Source organism: Manis javanica, chromosome 4 (assembly GCF_040802235.1).
Source record: "Manis javanica isolate MJ-LG chromosome 4, MJ_LKY, whole genome shotgun sequence".
NCBI lineage: Eukaryota > Metazoa > Chordata > Mammalia > Pholidota > Manidae > Manis > Manis javanica.
The window spans coordinates 174,798,713-174,813,444 of record NC_133159.1 but is presented as its reverse complement, the minus strand read 5'-3'; positions in this window follow the sequence as shown (position 1 = coordinate 174,813,444).

Below are 14,732 nucleotides of genomic sequence, written 5' to 3'. Positions count from 1 at the left end.
CGAAACTAAAATCAGCTTCATGAGTTGGAGGGGGGCAAGTGATGAATTTCTGACTCCTTGTAATTACTTCATTATGTTCGGCCAGACAGAGCCAGCCTTCCACAGCAAATTCAAGTTCTGAATAAAATCGGAATAATTTACTATATTAAGTCACTCTGTCTGAAGTACATTTCATCCTTAGCAAATCTGACACAAATGTTCAAAGCACATGGGCCAATTTCTTAACAAAGAATAATTACAGCATTATTTAAACAAGGCTCTGGGTAGATGTGGACAAGCAAAGAATAAAAAATGTCATCACCTTTATCCTGCATTGCAGACCAAGTGCATGTCTTTCTATGCATGAGCATATATATATGTATATATATATATATATGTGATTGCTGGCTAATGTGTGAATATTCACATTTGTTCATTTGACTGAGAGTAGATCTAGATGAGAAATGAAAAATTAACACAATCAAAAAATATCTGATAAGTAGACTCATTTAGATATTAACTGCCGTAAAGACAGGGTGAGAGCCTTGTACTCTAAAAATCTGTGAGAATGACTTGGGCAAAAAAAAAAAATAGCTTAAGGACTTTTGTAAAAAGTTTGTTTCAGTGATTTTTCAAATTTATTTTTGATGAAGCATTGTGGACCTAATTCCAATCATCCTATCATTTTGCTTTAAAATACCTCAGTATTGTACACATGTTTTTCAGGGCATTTAGTGCCATGGCAAAATACTTACAAGAGAATTCTAATGTATTATTTTAACAAAGTATGGATTCTAATACCTATGAAATGATGGCACGTGGAAGTTGGGAGAATTTACTATTTGAATGGCACAGAAGGATAGGTTCCTTTGGCCGGGGGTGGGAAAACTAATCTTTATGATGTAGAAAACCTTATAGGACACTTCCTATTTAGCAAACATCTCCAGGTGCGACACACAAAAATCTAGTATTTTTGTTTTTGTGAACTTCGATTGTTAATTTAAACTGTGCCTTTCTAGTTTCCAAGAAGCATTAAGAATAGCCTAGAATTGTTCACATGAATTATCAAATAACCAATTACCATAGTTTTGGATTATCTCCATCAATGTATTATGAATTCATTCACTTAATATTTCTGAACATTTTTGCTGAAGAGAACTATGTTAGGATCTAAGGATACAAAATGAACAAAATGTGGTTTTTGATCTAAGGAAGGACTTGACAATATAGTGGTTATCGGAAGTATATAAGGAAATTATTACACTGTAGGCTTAGTTCAGTTTTATTGATCATTTTAGAAACAAGGTAGTAACATACAAGCCAGGACTATCAACTCTTTCTGGAAAGGCGAATCCAGGAAAATCTTCCTAGAGAGATGTCATAGTTGATTTCAAATGCAAAGTGTAACGCCTTCCACATAGTGCAGAGACACTAAGTACTTGTGGAATTGATACTTTTCTAGAGTAATATAAAAAAATGTATAAATTACATGTTATAACAAAGTCCATATGCAAGATTTGCCTGGTTCAACATTTAAAAAATGTATTTTAGGGTCAGTAGCTTTGCAAATGGTTCCATGGGGTTTTCTCAGCATACGTAATTTTAAATAAAGATGTAATCAGATTTTACTGTTAAAAGTATATTGGCTTTGGGGTAGCAGGCTAGCCACCTGAAGATATACTTTGAAGGCAGTGTTTTATAAATCCAACCAAAGGACATGTGATTATTTTTGGACAATGAAGAGCTCTATGTTGATTAGTCCTAAACTCTAGACCTGGGGGCATTATGTGTTCTCATTTTGGTATCCTGGGGTTATCCTGATAAGCTTATTTTTCTGCAGAGGGAGTTTGTAGCAGTGCTATTATTTCTCCACAAGAAAGAGCAACTGCTGAACCTCATCATAACCCTGTGTTTTGTGTGTCGATTCTTGGATTAGCGACATGACATTTATTTGCTTGCTGAGCTTTTACCTGCAAGGTTAACAAGGTCAGTGCGTGTCAAAAGCAGTTATTTTCATTTGAGATTTATTTCCCTATGGATAGCCTTAAGATATTCAAGTTACTAATGAGGGCATTGGAGTTAGGGCTTAAGTATATTATTAGGAGAAACAGAAGTACCTGGAGAATAGCCATGATACATACTTCAGCCACATCAAATATCTTTAGGAAAGCAGGAGTCACAGTATGTGGACGTGTGTGTGTGAGAGAGACAGTGAGAGAACATGCACGTGTGTATGTGTTCATGAACACAGAACCACACATCTGCCTTTTTGATCGGTTGCTCTTTCCACACGATAGAATTTAATATTTTTTACCCTATTCTAATACTAACTTTAATCTGTTTACAATTATAAAATAATTTTATTCAATCTGTTAGGTTTGGTCTTCATAGGTCTATCTACCTCTCTAGACTATACAATCCTCAGAGAAGAAAATGTCACTCTGTAATATTTATATCCCTTAGTTTAGCTCTTTGCACCCCATTTTCTGCCTTTCAGATAGTCTTGACTTGCATTTTGGGAACATTCAAATTTAAACATTGCAAGCAATGTTTCCCAAACTTTATGTGTATACTGATTACCTGGAAATCTTGGTGATATGCTCATTTAGACTCAGTAAACCTGATCAGGGGGGTGTCTGTTTAGAACAGGCTTACATTGATGTCGTTTCTCTATGGATCACTTTTTGAGTAGCAAAGGTCTACAGTGGACCCCATCCTGGGTTCCCCAGTTAGCACAGACCGATTTCTATCACAACAAGAAGTCATTCTTGCGAGGGAATGTAATTGTTTGGGGTAAGATTTGGATTTATTAAGCTTGGGTGTTACTACGACTTAAAAATGATGATATAGGATTCCCTATGAATATTAGTGTTGTTCTCTCAAAACAATTACCAGCTGCTTTTCCAGTATGCCAGCTCCACTTTCGAAAGTGTCTGTAAAAAATCATCGATGAGAAATCACTCATAATACGATTCAACAAATGTTTACCAAGTGCCCCTAAAATCCTAAGCACTTCATTAGATTTTTAGGGACACAATGATAAATAAGTGTGTTGCCCCAAGTGCTCAAGGAGGTCAAAGAGGAGACAAGTAGTAAACAAATAATGTTTCAATATAATAAATAAGAATGTGTGTGCTTTGCAGATACATGTTTTCTTAAACCAAAGAAAAGTCATTGAGCTTAAAACTGGTGTTGAAGTTTCTGATCGAAAAAAAGGTGTAGCTATCAGGGAATGAAACTTGTTCTTGAATCTCTTACAACTGCAAGCACTTAGAGTTGTAGCAGGAATGGCATTTTGGGGGGTTTGTGCATAGTGCCCCAAAATAGCTTCCTTGAAGAAACCTATCCATAAGCAGCAGTATGATTGTGGCATAATTTACTCTTTTATTTCTTATTTAATTATATGTATCTCACAAGTTATAGATTTGGATGTGCATACACACACACACACACACACACACACACACACACAAATGTCATTTACCAGATTCAATAATATTTAATAGTTCACTCAGTGTGTAGTTACTGGTTAGTACAAATAAAAAACTAAACTTCATGAATTCTTAACCTTCACCTCATATATAGCTTAAAGGTGGGTGACCATATAATTTATTATCCAAACTGAGACCCTTTGAGAGTGAAAGGCAGCACTATTAATAGTTACCCCAGGATAACAGGCATAAATGGGAGCTATTTTGGGAAAACAAAGACATAAGATCACCTCACAGAAAGGCCAAAAAAAAAAAAAACATTAAAGAACGATATTCTCTTATCTGGTCTTTCAGTCTTTTAGAATTAAGTTCTTAAAACATTATATTGTGTTCAGAATAAATTATATTTGATAAATTTCTATGTACATTTCAGAAGATGATGCTAGTGGGCAGTTCTGGATATTATTTCTCTCTCCTGGCATCAGTCCTAAGCAATGGGTTTGTCACAAACCAGGGACACTGAGGTTTCTGTGCACAAACCTGCTTTTCTGGAAACAATAAAAAGGTTTGGTGGAGGGAAAAATCTCCTGCATTTAATAATTGTTCTTTTAATTTAGCAGTCATTCTTCAGAGTATGAGCACTGGTTTAAAAGGGATTTTTAGGGTAAAATCCGGTTTTTCAAAGTATATGTGTATATATATGTGCTTAAGCATTCTTACCATATATATATATTTGATGGCTTAAGCAACCTTTCTGGAAGACTCATTTGATCAGTGGTTATATTCTTTATATTTATGTGTGAACTGTTTTATGAATGCAGGGCATTATTTTATAATTTACAGCTGCATTTGGCCAGACATTCTTGTAAAGGGGTGGGGTATAGATTGTACAGCTCTTTCATTAAATTGTGAAAAAATTATATTGAAATGCACTGAAAGAAAGAAAAAAAAAAAGAACTCACTTGGGCTTAATAGCTTATTTCTCTGGGTATAGAAAGAAAAAATAATGTTGAAGCCAGTTTTCCCCAGATGCTGAATGCACAATAGAAGGAAACCTGTATTTTCAATTGAAATTAAAATTCGACTTAAAAGTTGTTTTGCTTTTAGCTTCTAAGCCAGTGGTTTCCTCTAAGGCCTGGCCTTACCCTTCACAACCTTCTGTTTGAATCTAATTTTTCATAAAATTATATTTTCCCACTTATTTGAATTTTCTGTTTGTCTCTCTGCTGTAATGGGGCTATGACACTTTAAAAGGTTATTTTTCACTTTTACTTTTGAAAAAGTACCAACCTTACGTAGTTCCTCTGTTTAAAATAAAATACCTTAAATAAATGATTAAAGAGAAATACCAACACATAATTAACATCAGAAAGACTTTACTGATGGATGTAATGTTTAATTTTTATTTGAAAAATTTCAGTTCAATTTCTCTTAATATTATTATAGTGCTTTTTTCTTTTCAAATATAAATCTTAGTCTGATTTTTGGGTCTGTATTTTCCTTTTATCCTTTTTTTATCCTTCATCTTTCAGACTGCCATCTGTCCCTTGGAAATATAAATTTCTTTAACAAATGCAGATGGTTGATTTCTTTGTTTCATTGCTTACTTTTACCTTTGTCATCTTTGAAATTCTTTACAGTTGTTTTTAAACAATAGATTTGTAGATAGTACATATTACATTCATATTTGGGACACATAGGAAAATAATAAAGTACAGCTAGTTCAGGATCTGTATTGCAGAAACTCTAGTTTAAAATTAGTTTGAACCTAAGAAAACTTGAACTGTGTGACTAAACGATGATTTTTTTCAATTGAGAGAAGAGTAAAAATAACATTTTGGGTTCGTGCCTCATATCGAATTTACCGAGTATCATAATTCCTCCAGGTGGTAAAGATACCTGGAGACAAGTGCTGGGCATAGAAGCCACAGGGCATAAATCTGCAAAGAAGTAAAAAGCTAACCTTTTCAAACAATATGGCTTCTCTCTCACTTACCAACTTTACATGTCCCTGTATGGCCCCGGAAGATGACTGGTTAGCCAGAGACGGGTAAGATTCCTCAAGGGAGGAACAACCTAAGACAGGCACAGTCGCAGGGGGGCCATCAGGTGAGAATTTGGGGATCAACAGAGGTGAGGCTCAGAACCTCACCCCCCCTGCTTTGAGAGAAATCTGCATCCGTGGATGTCTTGCTGCCCTTGTCTAGCCTGGATTAATACTTAGTCCATAGGCACACACCTGATCATCTGATCATCTACATTTGCCCTCTTACAGCACTAAACTATGTTCTCTACCTTTATCTTGCATCTACCTACCACTTCAGCATTTTATTAAAAATAAAAATTATAATAATAATAAAGGGAGAAATGTGGGATCAACATATAAATCAAGCACAAAAAAAAAAATAACATTCTGGGAAGGCCTATATCTACGATCCCAAGGTTTGTACGATTTGGATAGAAAGATACATGTTCATCTGTAGATTATTATTTTGTTCATCAGTAGATGACAAGCATTATAAGTTCTCTGAATTATTAACTTTGCTCTGTCAGACCCTTTCACCTCATTTTCAGTATCTGTTTTTTATTTACATTCTGGTGAGATGATGCAGTGGGTTATCACAATTTTTCTGCCTTTTTTGCCCTTTGCAGAAAAACTTACATACCTTATGAGGATATAATGAAATGTTTTTTATCTAAGAGGGTCTTTGGATCCTTGAACTGGAAAGAGTTTGTTTATTTTTTTACATAAAAAATTTAAAAACGGTTTTTGATGCATGGACAGAGAAATAGCTCTTCATGTTTTACTAAGTTGTTGAGATTTGTCCAGAAGCCCCTGGGAGAGAAGACACTATGTTAGCCTATAAAAGTTAAACTTGATTTGTGTTTGTTTATTACGTCATTGCAATCACCCCAAAGATGATTCCTCAGCATGTATTCTTGAAAGTTGACTAGTTTTATGTAATTTGACCTTGGAATATGATTTTTTGGTTAACAAAGATTCTATTTTGAAAAAGAGAGTCTCCCTCTTGAAACCTCCACATGCATCCACTTTAATAGACGCTATGGTTTTCTGGGCACCACAGAGATAAACAACAAAACCCTCACTTGGCCAATGCAGAGCAACTCCTAAAGAAGGCAGCGTTTGTCCCCATCACCATCCCTCTTATTCTGACACTGCACCTTCCAAATCACACCCCTGTTCTGCAGTCCAATCAGGAAAAATATTGTTCACAGTTTCCCAATCCCTGAAACTATTTTTCACCTCTTTTATTCTGCTTTCAAATTCTCATGATCTCAGTGTCCTTTATGCAGAGAACTGATGGCAGTTTGCTAAATGTTTTTCATCACTACCTATATCCCTCATCAACATCACTTATAAGATGTCCCAAGTCATGATTTCATTTTGACCACACAGTTGGAAGAGATAACCTGTCTGTCCCCGCCTCCGGTGTTACAGTGATGTTCAGAAGACCACCTAAAAATCTCTTTATGAACTGCATTCATAAAACAGTCCACACATAAATATAGTTGAGAGATTTTAACTTCATTGGTATTTTATTTTGATTATTTTACTACTCTATGTGGTAACCAACTTCATGTATAATCTCTTTCCTCATCATTAATCAAACAGTCAATGGAGCCTAAATTAAGGGATCCATTTACTTAGATAACAAAGATACTAAATTGCATAATAAATTTTTTATGTTGCCAGAAAATGGATTTATTCTCCAGACTATAATGCTAATGTCAATAAATGTGTATTTTATACATCTACCACATGCTAGCTTTCATCCACAGAGCTTTATAAACAGATTGCCTTTCCAGACGCTCAGAAAACAACTTTATGCCTATTATAGGTGTGTTGGATATGCCTTTATAATAAATTAATTTCTGAATATTAAATACAATACACAGGAAATTCATGGGTCAAATTCTGGAGCCACTGCACTTACTATATGTTATGCATTGCGACCTGTGCTTTCTGTATATAAACTTTGTAATCAACTCTAAATCGTATATAATCAACTCTAAATATATATAATCATCACCATCTTACAAAAAAGGAAACCAAGAAAGAGAACTTAATCAACACAAAGTCAACAAACAGAAGTAAATTTCAAATCCTGATCTGTCTGAATCCAAATGACACAGTTAGCCAATCTGAGTCATTGTTAAATCATTTTTAGAAAATACTATTTCCCCATTCTTATATATATAAATGCACACACACACACACACACACACACACACACACACACATGCATTTATAAAACTTATGCTTACACGACTGCCTCTCATTGTTATTCTTTTCTTTTACCTTCATTTTGCCCCTTTGCTCTTGTCTGACTCTCTCCCTCTTCATCTTGATTCGTTACCTCTTTGCCCACGGCTCACAGTTGCTGAAGGCATGCGGTGACAGTCCTAAGTACCCATCATGCTTATTCTTGGTACTTCTGGCTTTAAGTACCCATCATGCTTATTCTTGGTACTTCTGGCTTAAGTACATTGATAAAATTCATGCTAAATTAACTATGTCTCATTGCTGCTTTTTCCCACAATGCATAAAAAATAGGGTCTAAATATGTTGTATTCATGAAGCCCAACATCTTCCCAGAGACTTCTCAGTGACTTTGATTTAAACACACACACACGGACACACACACATATACCACCTTTGTCAGGAGACTTTGGTCTGAGTTCTGTGAAATTTGGACATCCTTTGGGGCTTCCCCATTTATCTGGGGAGAAGGGAATAAAAGGAAAGGAATCTTAGAGGCTGAAAGGGGAAAATGGTACCAGGAATTCTTCCTAGGACAATAGTCTGGGTGCTTTAAGAGGTTCCTCTCAGTTTTGAACGTGCATGAGTATTACCTTGGGATCTTATTAAGAAGCAGATTTTGGCAGAAGAGGTCCATGGTGGTACCTGATCCGCTTTTCTAACAGGCTCTCTGAAGATGTGGTTGCTGCTAGACAGTAGAGTCAAGCCTTCCTATCCACAAACTTATTCTGACTTTCCAACTTCAGCACATGCATCTAACTTTCACTATAGCCACTAACAATGTGCTAGTAGTTTTAGGGATTCAAGGATAACAATACGTGCTTGTTGTTAGGTATTCAAGTCAAGGTGAAGCTCTGTGCATATGCCTAAGTAATTTCAGCAAATTTTATCAGTTGACCTGGAAAGAAGACACTGTTTTTTGTTCCTGCATGGTTCTTCAGGCTGAATACTGCATCTTAGACAGAAAACAGCATTTTGCTTGTTCAAAGTGAGGGCATATTTATTACCATTTCTTAAATTGCTTTCTGGATTCTAGTGCTCTATTTGCTGGACCAGTTAGATGCCAACATTCCCTCTAAACAAGGCTGTATGGTGGAGAAAATATTCAAGATGAGCTTAACAAGAATATTTGAAGGAAAAAAATCTAATTTTCATGGCAATCATGGACAACAACAGGTAGCTGTTGGATAGAAGGAGGCGTTGCTTTGAGGGGTGTGAGGGTTGTGGATGGATACAGGCACCAGTACCTTCACCTTAGTAAATGATAAAGTGCTTGCCATGGTTGATTATATGTGTCAGTTTGGCCGGGCTCTGGTGCCAGGCTGTTTGGTCAAACAGTAGTCTCAGAGTTGCTGTGAAGGTATTTTATAGCTGTAATTAACATTTATAGTCAGCTGTCTTTCAGAAAAGGAGATGACCCTTGATAATGTGGGTGGACCTTATCCAATCAGTTGAAGGCCTTAAGAGCAAAAACTAAGGTTTCCCCAAGAAGAAGAAATTCTGCCTCAAGACTGTGACATAGAAACCCTGCTTGAGTTTCCAGCCTTCTGGGGTGCCCTGTGGATTTCCGATTCAAGACTGCAACACCAGCTCTTGCCTTGGTTTCTAGCCTGCCATCCTACGCTACAGATTTCAGACTTGCCAGCCCATGCAATTACTCTGTAAAAATAAGTCAGTCTCTCATATATATGTATATGTGTGTGGTGTGTGTGTGTGTGTGTGCGCGTGTGTGTAGTGTGTGTGATATATATCCTATTCGTTCTGTTTCTCTAGAGAACTCTGGCTGATCCAGTGCCCACCCCTATTTAATCTCTTAGGCTTCCTCTCCCATCATTTTAATGTGTGACTAGACTGGTTTCATTAAAATAAGTTGATTGAGATAATAATATTTAGGTTCACTAAGAAATGTATGCTGCATCATTTTTCAAGTATGGTACCGTTACTTTCCATCGGTGATTACTGGTCCCCAAACATTCCAGAGAGGTGTAAATCCTCAGGGCATATTCAGTAATTTTGGGAATGAGATGCATGCATCTGAAAAGATATAATAATACGCAAGATTAAATAATAAAGGGTAAAGAATATAACCAAGTGGATAATATCAGTTGTAAGTGCTGTAACTGTTGAATTAGGGAAGGAGAAATATAGAGGCATGCTAGACAGGATGACTGACTTGAGACATAAAACTGGAACGGTTAGAGTTTAGAGACATAGGAGATGGTAGGGATTGAGATGTTGAAAGCACAGTGGTATGAGTCGACGAGTAGAGGTAAAAATGAGATGTTACTGATAAAAAGGAAATTCAGACTAATCAGACAATCATGCCCTTCTTTCCTCAGGCAGTATACACTGGATCTGAGCATGTGTTACCTGTATAGTTACATCTTTGTGACTATGCAGAGAAAATGTTTCATGACAGTTGGGCCTTTCAGGAGAGCGTGATTTTAACATTTCACATGAAGGTCAGATTCAGCAGGTTTTGTTTCATGGTAACTCAGCACAGAATAAAGTGGTGGAAATCACCACCTCAAAATGTGTGTGTGTGTGTGTGTGTGTGTGTGTGTGTGTGTGTGTGTGTGTGTGTGTAAAACACAGCCCCAACTAACTGGGCTTTTTAAAACCTCTGCTTCCTGCATCTGATGACTAAGTGTGGTTAATTAAGCCAAGATCACTTTTTCCACTCCACCCGTGCTTCATAAAAACCTGTTGTAATTTTTTCTTGATTTACTTGTTCTTTTGTATTTTTCTTTTGCAATTTGCAAAATCAGTAACAATTTCAAATGAAAATACTTTCATATCAATAGGTGACCCAGTGATTTACTGATCCTTTTAAGACTGTGAGAAGAGAAATCCATTACATGCTGGGGAAAAACACAGAAAAGGAGGGCTCCCGACCGTGTTGTTCTATATTTATAGCTTTGGGCTTTTGGCCCCATAAGAGATTATGGGGAGTGGGGTGGGCAGGAGTAAATGATACTCACTTGTAAGTATCAGCCATATTCACCAAGAAAAATGAAAAATTGATTTGTGGAATCCATTAAGATATAAGCATGAATAATAACCTGAGAGTTAGCAGGGAGGGACTTTAAAGGGTACCTGAGTTTTAAAATGCGTTACATTTTGCAGTTTCCAAAGCATGGGTTCCAAATGGTGAAATGCATGCCCAAATCTGGCCCATGAAATAAAACATTCAAACCAGAAATCTTATTTACTTTGACTTAGTCTTGGTCTTTTTCTTTCATTTACCAATGAATCAATGAACTAGCATTTTTAGGGAGTCTACGATGGGCCTGAGAGGCTGGTAAGAGGAATATGGAAAAAGCAAGCAATATATACATGTGTAAACCGAAAAAAAACCTTTGGTATTCAGCCCAACTCTGTCAGGATCAACCCTTCTCTTTCCATTTGCTTCTCCAAATATCTCCTGACTCAATAACTACTTCTTAGCTAGCGTTGCCAGATTTCGCAAATACAAGGACAGGACACCTGCATTTATCTGGCAGTTCACCCATCCACGTAATCCTCATCATCAACACTTTCCGCAAGCTTCTACTGTAGAATAGATCACTATAAAATATTAGCAAATGCCCTGGTAACTCTTAAGTATATAGGTGATGTCTGCGTATTACTATAAACATTATGTAGCCTTGGAGCTAAAGTCAGAGCTTACCCAACAATTGTAGTGGTAAGGGCCAGGAAAATGGAGAATGCTTACTCTGTTTACCCTCCTCTTTCTTTCTCTTCTTGTGACCCTATTTCTATAAACTCAAAGAGATCTTTCCTTTAACACTAATGAAAATAGAGATTTTAGGCACTGTCCTAGTGTAAACCATTCAAGCTTCCCCAAACCAAATCCAGTCCTTGCTACCTACTGCCATGTGGTCTACGCAGAAGCCAGCGCTTTGAGAGATTCATTGATATTCAGTAATAAAGAAAGTGCCATGTCTTTTTCGCTTCTCTTTTTCATGGCAAATAACCTTGTGCTCAGCTCCCTGGCACTCTGGCCCATGTATGGTTACAATCCCAGACGGTGGCAACAACAATTGCTGTTTTTTACAGAAAATCACAGAGCTCTTAGAGTATTGGTTGTTTGGGGCTATGAATTAGTCTTGAACCAAATTTTCAAAAGCATATGTTTTTGTAAAGGTGAAATCATATTTTTACAAATCAGAATATAATTTTTATTATCTGACAACCTACATCTCTCCCCTGCCCCTTTGTCCTGTCCTCCGCCCCTGCTCCTGGAAGTGCTGGCCAGCCAGGACCTGCTTAGACAGGGAAAGCATTCGCTCTCCCGGGTATTACCATCACGGCTCTGCTGCCAGCCCAGTACCAAGGCCAAGGAAGTCTAGAGTTTCACTGGAGCTTGCAAACCTTTTAGGACATGTAGGCCAAACCGTGAGTTCAGAAGAAATGGTGTGATATGTGCTCATTTGTGCCTCCCAACCATGCAAAGCCTGGAAACATGGTTGGTGTTTAGCTTTGCGCTGGACTCGGGGCACAGGGGGGCTGCGTAGAGAATGAAGTGCTGGCACAGTACTGCCAAGGACCTTCATGTGAGCCGGGCATCTTGGCCGTGGCCACCTCTCCTTCCAGGCCAAGAGGGTATTTGTCATCTTCTTCCAAATAGCAGAGCATTTGTGTTTTCAATTTTTCCCTCCCTAAAAGGAACCTTCATCTCCTGGGCTCAGGATCTTATTGTCTCTCCAGTAGCACAGAATTTTGGCTTTAGAGAATGGCAAGTTCCAAGAGAATGTCATGCGCACAGCAATTTCAGTGTTTTCTGTGGGTGTTTCTGGCTACATGCAGCATGTAGGGACTAAGGTACTGGCCAAAGCTATGTGGAATAAAAATTAAAAATAAATAGCTTTGGTGTTTCTCTAAATTGCTGAGAATTTAACTGCCCACTCTGTCACCACTCAATAACAGGATTTGATTTAACATTCTTAGATGGTGATAGTATGGCAGTTGTCTTAAGGACTAATAAGCATTTGAATCTGGAGTCTCCATTCTGGAAAATGGGTTTAGGCATTTTTCTCAGTTGCTAAATGGGTCACTCATTTCTCTGCCTTGCCCAGTAACTAATGTCAGGGCTCTAAAGTAAAGACTTACTTTCAAGCTTAGAAATGGCTTTAGGATTTCTATCTAGGTCAGAATAATCAGAGGGGTAGTTTTAAGTATGAGTGCCAATCAGAACCATTCCTTTTCTCACGATTTCTAAATATGAACAATGAGCAGAGAGTGATTCATCAATTTCTCTTCTTAGGGAGACACCTCCCTCCATGAAGACTGAGCTAACAGCCCTTGATACTCTATCCCAAGGGAAAAGGAGATTTCCTAAATATGTAGAATGATTTTTTGTTTGTTTGTTTCCATCCTGAAACACAGCATATAAATACCTGCAGAATTACCTTGGATGTTACAGAGGGTGGGGTATCTTGATTCTAAATGTCCCAAATCATAGGGTTGAAAAACTTTATTATAGACTATTTTTGTTAATTGGGGGTGTTGTCCCCGATGATTTCCTATGTCAGAGGTTTAAGAAATACAAAGACTAAGGGGATAGGGACTGTTATTGTAAGAGGTGGTGGTTTGTGATGGGATCCCAGGCCTGGGTGTGGTTTTTCAAGTACTACCTCCAGACAGCAGTAGGGTGCCAGGCTGAAACTAGCATGGAACTGGCACGGTAGGATAAACAAAGCAGACTAGTTCAGTGTGTGTGTTTTCAATGAGTCTTGGCTGGTTTCCTTCTCCTTCTCCTTAATCCACCAGATTCTGACTTCTCCATGAGAAAGACCTTTCCATTCTTCTCATAGAGACAAGCACCTTGCTGGTGGACAGGGATGTGGAGAAACCACACATGGCTGGGAAAGGAAAGCAAATTCTCTTGTGTGAGTGCTGCATGACAGATTTTACTTTACATATGTAAATTCATACAATCTTCCTAAAAATACGAGAGGCAGGCATTCTAGCTGAAACTTAGAGAAGTTAGTTGATGAGCTCAAATCACAGTGGCTAAAAAGTGGGGTTAGGTTCCAGATCAAGGTCTTTTTACAACCCATCTACAAAGTCACATCTAATTGTAATATAAAAAATGGCATTTTACAAGTTTTAACTTAAGGGTATATATGTAAACTTTTCATACAATTCGTTGCTTCATTGTCCTATTGTTTTCTGAAAGACATAATTTTGAAGTTGCTAGAAAGATAAGAAGCAAAAGGTTTTGATATGGTCTGTTTTTAAGTCCTGAAGCAAATTCTCGCTGTGGGGTGGTGGGAGGGATGGATGAAAATTTGAATCAATGATAAGCTGTGGCTGTTTCCTACACCCAGGGAGATAATGACGGTGATCATAAATACCAGTAATGGAGTGATCACAGCATGTCAGGCATTATGCTGTGTTCTTTACACTCATGGTCCCATTTAATCCTCACAACAACCTTATGAGGTCTCTACCACTAAGTAATTAATAATTAAGGGAGGTGAACTAATTTATTCATGGGTACATAGGCACATGGGTCTCTCTGAATCCATGTTTTTACCCTTCACCACTATGTGCTGGATTATGCTCTTTACATTTGAATGACAATGATAAAGTGCTGCTTAATTTATCAATGGTGTATGATTTCAGATAGATCTCCATGAACACTCGATAATTTCTGTACATTGTGGCACTGCTTTCAAAATCAGCAGTTATAGTCATATGCCTTGACCTTAAGAGATGCCAGGTCTTACCTAAGAAAATATGTGTTAACAGAAAATCAGCAATTTGGTTTAGAATGAATTGACTCATCTTAGCCATTCCTTTTGCTTGCCATTTTATGGATGGATAGATAGATAGATAGATAGATAGATAGATAGATAGATAGATAGATAGATAGATAGAAAGAAGATAGATAAATAGGAGATAGATAGGGAAAGGGAGAGAAAGATAGGGAGAGAGAGAGAAAACTGGCTGATTATGTGTGTTTTTTTCTTTTGTTTTGCTTTTTGCTTTTTGTATGCTGAATGTTTCCTTTTATTAGTGATACCAAAAGAAGG